The following is a 7212-nucleotide window of genomic DNA, read 5'->3' as shown; positions in this document are numbered from 1 at the left end:
TATGTATAGTATCATGTCATCTTCAAACAGTGACAGTTTTGCTTCTTCTTTTCCAATTTGCATTCCTTTTATTTCTTTTCCTTCTCTGATTGCCATGGCTAGGACTTCCAAAACTATGTTGAATAATAGTGGTGACAGTGGACATCCTTGTTCCTGATCTTAGAGGAAATGCTTTCAATTTTTCACCGTTGAGAATGATGTTTGCTGTGGGTTTGTTGTATATGGCCTTTAATATGTTGAGGTAGGTTCCATCTATGCCCACTTTCTGGAGAGTTTTTATCATAAATTGGTGCTGAATTTTGTCGAAGTTTTTCTGCATCTATTGAGATGATCATATGGGTTTTATTCTTCAGTTTGTTAGTATGGTGTATCACATTGACTGACTGCATGTAGTGAAGAATCCTTCCATCCCTGGGATAAATTCCACTTGATCATGGTGTATGATCCTTTTAATGTGTTGTTGGATTCTGTTTGCTAGTATTTTGTTGAGGATTTTTGCATCCATATTCATCAGTGATATTGGTCTGTAGTTTTCTTTTTTTGTAGTATCTTTGTCTGGTTTTGATATCAGGGGGATGGTGGCCTCATAGAATGAGTTTGGGAGTGTTCCTTCCTCTGAAATTTTTTGGAAGAGTTTGAGAAGGATGGGTGTTAGCTCTTTTATAAATGTTTGATAGAATGTTTGAAGCCATCTGGTCCTGGAGTTTTGCTTGTTGTAAGATTTTTAATCACAGTTTCAATTTCAGCGCTTGCGATTGGTCTGTTCATATTTTCTATTTCTTCCTGGTTCAGTCTTGGAAGGTTATACCTTTCTAAGAATTTGTCCATTTCTTCCAGGTTGTCCATTTTATTGGCATAGAGTTGCTTGTAGTAGTCTCTTATGATGCTTTGTATTTCTGTGGTGTCCATCGTAACTTCTCCTTTATTCATTTATAATTTTATTGATTTGAGTCCTCTTCCTCTTTTTCTTGATACATCTGGCTAAAGGTTTACAATCTTGTTTATCTTCTCAAGAAGCAGCTTTAAGTTTTTTTGATCTTTGCTATTGTTTTCTTTGTTTCTATTTCATTTATTTCTGCTCTGATCTTTATGATTTCTTTCCTTCTACTATCTTTGGGTTTTGTTTGTTCTTCATTTTCTAGTTCCTTTAAGTGTAAGGGTAGATTGTTTATTTGAGATTTTTCTTGTTTCTTAAGGTAGGATTGTATTGCTATACACTTCCCTCTTAGAACTGCTTTTGCTGCATCCCATAGGTTTGGATCATTGTGTTTTCGTTGTCATTTGTCTCTAGGTATTTTTTGATTTCTTCTTTGATTTCTCCAGTAATCTCTTGGTTATTTTTGATTTCAGTTATTGTATTGTTCATCTCTATTTGTTTGTTCTTTAATTCTTCTAGATCTTTGTTAAACATTTCTTGCATCTTCTCGATCTTTGCCTCCATTCTTTTACCGAGGTCCTGGGTCATCTTCACTATCATTATTCTGAATTCTTTTCCTGGAAGGTTGCCTATCTCTACTTCATGGAGTTGTTTTTCTGGGGTTTTATCTTGTTCCTTCATCTGGTACATAGTCCTCTGCCTTTTCCTTTTGTCTGTCTTTCTGTGAATGTGGTTTTCATTCCACAGGCTGCAGGATTGTAGTTCTTCTTGCTTCTGCTGTCTGCCCTCTGGTGGATGAGGCTATCTAAGATGCTTGTGGAAGCTTCCTGATGGGAGGTACTGGTGGTGGGTAGAGCTGGCTGTTGCTCTGGTGGGCAGAGCTCAGTAAAACTTTAATCCGCTGTCTGCTGATGGGTGGGGCTGAGTTCCCTCCCTTTTGGTTGTTTGGCCTGAAGCAACCCAGCACTGGAGGCTACAGGTTCTTTGGTGGGGCCAATGGCAGACTCCAGGAAGGCTCACGCCAAGGAGTACTTCTGCTGCCAGTATCCTTGTCCCCATGGTGAGCCACAGCTGCCCCTCACCTCTGCAGGAGATCCTCCAACACTAGCAAGCAGGTCCGGTTCAGTCTCCTATGGGGTCACTGCTCCTTCCCCTGAGTCCTCTTGCTCACACTACTTTGTGTGTGCCCTCCAAGAGTTGAGTCTCTGTTTCCCCCAGTCCTGTCAAAGTCCTGCAATCAAATCACACTAGCCTTCAAAGTCTGATTCTCTGGGAGTTCCTCCTCCCATTGCCGGACCCTCAGGTTGGGAAGCCTGACGTGGGGCTCAGAACCTTCACTCCAGTGGGTGGACTTCTGTGGTATACTTGTTTTCCAATCTGTGAATCACCCACCCAGTGGTTATGGAATTTGATTTTATTGTGAATGTGCCCCTCCTACCATCTAATTCAGCTTCTCCTTGGTCTTTGGATGTGGGGTATCTTTTTTGGTGAATTCCAGTGTCTTCCTATCGATGATTGTTCAGCAGTTAGTTGTCCCCACAGGTTTTTAAAATTTAGTAACTCCTGGAAACTACTTCAGCTACTAAAATGGATTAAAAAAAAAAAAAAGACATGATTTAATTCTCTGTAATTAGTCCTTAACGGCTTTTCAAATAGTGTTCAACATAGATTTCTCTCTTGCTTTAGAGAAGTGATGATCAGTGGATTGCTTCTTTGAGATACAGGTTTAAACCATTTAGCTTTTTTTGTTGGAAAGCTATGAAAATGGTCCATTTTCAGCTATAATTTTCCTTGTGCAATATATACATATTTTAAATTTAACATTGAGTTCATTCAGAAAATTCCTATAGACTTTCTGTTTAACACTAAAAATTTTCTCTGTGTGAGGTATAAAAAAATGTATGTTCTATGCAGACAATAAGGATTATTAATAAGGAGATTTAAATATCATTTGGAATAAACCATACATTTTGACAATAATAAGAGGAAACATAAAACTGCACCATATTGTGTTGCTGAATAAAAATTTTGTTGTAAATTTTTATTATAGATGCTGTGAAAAAATAGTTTTATTCTGTGACTACAAAATTTTGAACATACCTTTCATTGGCCATGATGATCCAAAAAAGAGTGCCATATAAAAAGTGTTACTTTTTAAAAAAAAAAAAAAAAAAAAGTGTTACTTTTTTTTTGCATAAAACAAAAGATTTACAAAAATTAGTTTAAATACAAGTCAAAATGAAATATTTCTGGTTTATTTTTAATGCAGCATTTGTTAATATGTTTCAAACATTTATTAAAAGTTAAAATTTCATAAAATATAGTAATGTATTTATTATAATATGATCCATATTTTGTTGACGTTATTTATTTATTTGTTGACTTTATTTATATTGACTCTTTACCTCTTCAAATATCTTTGAATTACCACCTCCACTGTTACTATTCCTACTGCTACTGTGTCTACCACGATCACTATTAATAATCATAATCCTAGGCAACATTTATTTAATGGATTTCTATGCCCCAATACTATGTTAAGCAATTTACTTGCATGTCTCTTGATAAATGTTTATTATCTGGCTTTCTGTTATGACATGTGGGATTTCACGATAAGCAAGCAGTGGTGCATATCACCTTTCAGAAAGTATTCAGCGATAAAAAGTGCACATCAAAATGTAATGTGAAAGTACATTCTCTTTACCTAGCACATATTAATGCATGCTGAGGTTTAAATTACTGAAGTAAGCAAACTTGTTTAGTTGTTCAAATCCCATCATTAGGGATGAGTTACTAAGTATTTTGTGACAAATGCTGTGATGAATATTTGAAAGTTTTGAAAGAAGATATCCCTATGCTGAAGGATTTCAGATGCTATGAGGAAATGAGGTTGAATTATGTGAATATCAGGAGAAATGTTGATTGCAAAAGGGCCAAATAGCAACTATGAGAGATATGAGAAATCAGAAATGGACATTAGGTATGCAGGCTGGAGAGCTTAGTCTTCTTTAGAGAAGCAAATCTTGAGTTGGCTCATGAATTCCTTTCTAAAAGTTTACTACAGTGGTAATGAAATACTTATTAACATAATGTCATGGCTTAATCCAGGCTGCAAGTTGAGGTAATATTTTCTATTACTATGGATCCAGACAATCTAACTTTCCTAATTTCTTTTCCTAATGCCAGTCTGGGCATTCCTGCCTATTTGTGTTAATGTATGTTTTCCTCTTTATTGGAATGTCCTTCCCTCTATTTCCTTAATGTCTTTCATCAAAATTTAGTTCAAATATCACTTCCTCATTGAATCCGTCTATGATCCCAACACTTACTGGATGTGACATACCCTTTGTGAAATTATTATACCATCTTTATATAGAGATTTATATTTATATGTCTACATTTTTTTTTTTTTTTTTGTCAACTGTAAGCTCTTTGAGGTTAGGCTGTGCAATTCGTTTCTAGCACCTAAATAATATAGTTCTTGTGACACAGTAATGTTGAATAAATACAATTTTCAGAGTTAGTACAATTAACTCATAAATTATTCTTGAGTATTAAAAGCATGAGCATTGCCTGTTTTCTCATGTATTTACAAACCTGCCAGGAAAGTGCTGTCTTTAACGTGCCTCCCTGCTGCTCAACCGGCCTTTGTTAAAATACCAAGAAGTCACCACAGGGAGAGACCATTGTGTTTTTCCATTTTGTGTAAAACTTCTTGGTTGATCTTAGAATGGAAAAAGGAAAAGTTTCAAGTAATATTTAAGAAATAAAATAAAATAAATTGCAACCTTAGTCTTTGCCAGATAAGCTGAAATTGACCAATATCTTAGAGAGAAAGCCAAATGAGCCCTAGCACTGACAGAATGTTCAACAGTTCTCTAACCCCCAGGCAAAACTAATCATACAACCCAGCTAAAGTCAGCTTCAAAAGGCATAGAAAATTGTGTCTAAGCCCCTTTTTTCCTCCCAGTAACTATGCTATAACATATGAGCCAATTTTCTCACTGTTATGAATTAAAAGTAACATCTAGTAGTAAACTCAGTAACTAAGCCATCACATTCAGCCCTGTGTAGTATTTTATTGTTACTTCTCTGTGCTCATATGATTTTCTGTAGACTTCTAGGGAAATTTATAATTACCCTGAGAAATAGAAATTCCCAACCCTTGATGCTTCAAAGGATTAGCAATAGAATATGTGAATCAAGAAAATGAGATTCTACTGAATTCCTGTGGACATTTTTCTTAGTGTATTTGATTGCATTTCTATATATTTTAGTTTGCCTGTTTATTATTCTCCTTCCATGTCTCTACTTCTTAACCCTGATGTATTTCTTGACTTCATGTCCATTTCTTTCAGTTCTTGAGAGAATGTTCTACAGCAAAGTTTTAGGGAATAAAAGTATCTGTTAAAACCAAATATGTAAAAAAAAAAACAAAAACACACTTTTAAATGTAAGAAAGTTGGAGTTTGTTTCACACTATCTTTAATTTTATCATCATGTTCATTTTATTGTAATGTATTTTGATTGCATAATTATGCAAAAACTTCAAGAAGTACTCCTAGTATCACATCCCAGCCCCATTGTTTAGAGAAAAATCAGAAACACTTAATCTTGCATTCAAGGTTTTCTATAATCCAAGCACTACATACATTTTATTCTTTGCTTCTATTATTTTCCTTTATTTCTTGAGGTTACAGTCAGACACATCTACAACCTGTTAGTAGATATACATTTGCCATGTTTTAAGCCACAGAATGGAATTCCAGGCACTCACTGTTAGAAAACTATTAATCTAGTAACAGATTCCCCACTGCAATTCCTAGTGCCTTCCATTTTCAGGAAATTCGGTCCATTAGAAAATCCTTTTTATTAACTTTATGTCAATTATTATTTTTTTCTGAATCGTCTACTTCCTAATCATCTCATTATATCTGAAGGCCAAACAGAAGGAGGTTAAGCTGTTTTACAAAGTCAGCATGTACACAGGTACATATATCCCATTTCTTCCATCATGTAAAATGACTTTGAGTCCTTCTATCTTTTTTTTTTTTTTTTTTTTTTTTGCCAGTCTCCAGAGCGTTTGTTCTCTCCTGGTGGGGAGGCAGTAGGGGTCCAGTGGTCTGAGGGGCACAGGCCCCTAGGTGTACTGCTTGAAGCCGGAGGTGGCATTGAGAACCTCCTCGTTTGTGCACATGCGCAGCCCGTAGAGCTTGCCCAGCATGGGGGTCACCCAGCACGTTGTGTGGAACACGGACTCACCTACCTTTCCCATCTGGCACGCCCTTCACGATGATCGCCTCCTCCTCCAAGTTCTCCCGAAGTATCTGGAGAAGCTTCCAGTCCTTCTCTGCCTGCAACAGAGGCATCAGCGCAATGCGGGCCTCGAACTCCTGGATCTGCAGGCGCCTGCGTTCGCAGTTCCACTTCATCATGCTCCAGTACACAAAGAGCAAGGTCCCGATGCCCATGGCGACCATGCTGTAGCCCGACAGCCCCCGACGCGGAAGGTTCCGCTTGTAGTCGATAGGGCTGTAGCCCCCCAGCTGGGGCATGTCCTTCCTCCCCTTCGATGACACCATGCTTGCAGGGCCTTCAATCCTTCTTTTTTCTGTTTCTTTAAAATTTGAATTCAGAACTTAACATTACATTCCAAGTAGGGAACTTAACTTCATTACAGACAAGTGATTAACAAATAAGGGAGAACAAAGTCCTCCTGGCAGAACATAAAAAATGACTGTTGGTATTTTATTTATTTACAATATCCATCTTAGTAGCCTATCTCTGTCTTACTAAGACTTCTAAACAGAGCTGAAAAATCATGATATGAAATGAATATTTTTACTGGTAGAAGTGCGTTTGCGCTTACAAACAGAAGATTGGAATCACTGACTTACATAGTATACATCAAACCCCATCCACACAACCAAAATTAAACTTTTTTTCAAAAAATTAAACCAAGTTTCTTATGAGTTTTTAAATTGATTTTAAGGCTTGAAAACAGGACCTTAAGTTAATTACCTTTAAAAATTAAAAGAGAGTCCTTGAGAAAGATTGGTAGTAGAAGAACGAGCTTACAAACTCTTCTCAGAAAGATACAGAAATGACCAAAATAGCAAATTTTAGATCAGGGCATTATATTAGTTTCCTAGGGATGCACGTAAGAAGTTATCACTCACTTGTTGGCTTAAAGCAATGGGCATTTATTCCCTCTTAGTTCTGGAAGCTCTAAGTTCAAACTGTAGGTGTCAGTAGAGTTATACTCCCTTGGAGAGCTGTGGGAGAGAATACTTCCTTGCCTCTTTCAGCTTCTGATGGTTCAAGGTGTTCCTTAT

At 36.7% G+C, this 7212-nt stretch overlaps 1 pseudogene; it reads right to left on the bottom strand.

The window, feature by feature from the left end:
* Nucleotides 1-6017: 6017 nt before the first annotated feature.
* LOC132429150 (NADH dehydrogenase [ubiquinone] 1 alpha subcomplex subunit 13 pseudogene) lies at nt 6018-6459 on the bottom strand (annotated as a pseudogene).
* Nucleotides 6460-7212: the final 753 nt, after the last annotated feature.

The sequence above is a fragment of the Delphinus delphis genome, chromosome 8 (assembly GCF_949987515.2).
Source record: "Delphinus delphis chromosome 8, mDelDel1.2, whole genome shotgun sequence".
Classification (NCBI taxonomy): domain Eukaryota; kingdom Metazoa; phylum Chordata; class Mammalia; order Artiodactyla; family Delphinidae; genus Delphinus; species Delphinus delphis.
Note: the sequence above shows the minus strand (reverse complement) of the source record. Positions and strands in the feature narration are given on the sequence as shown.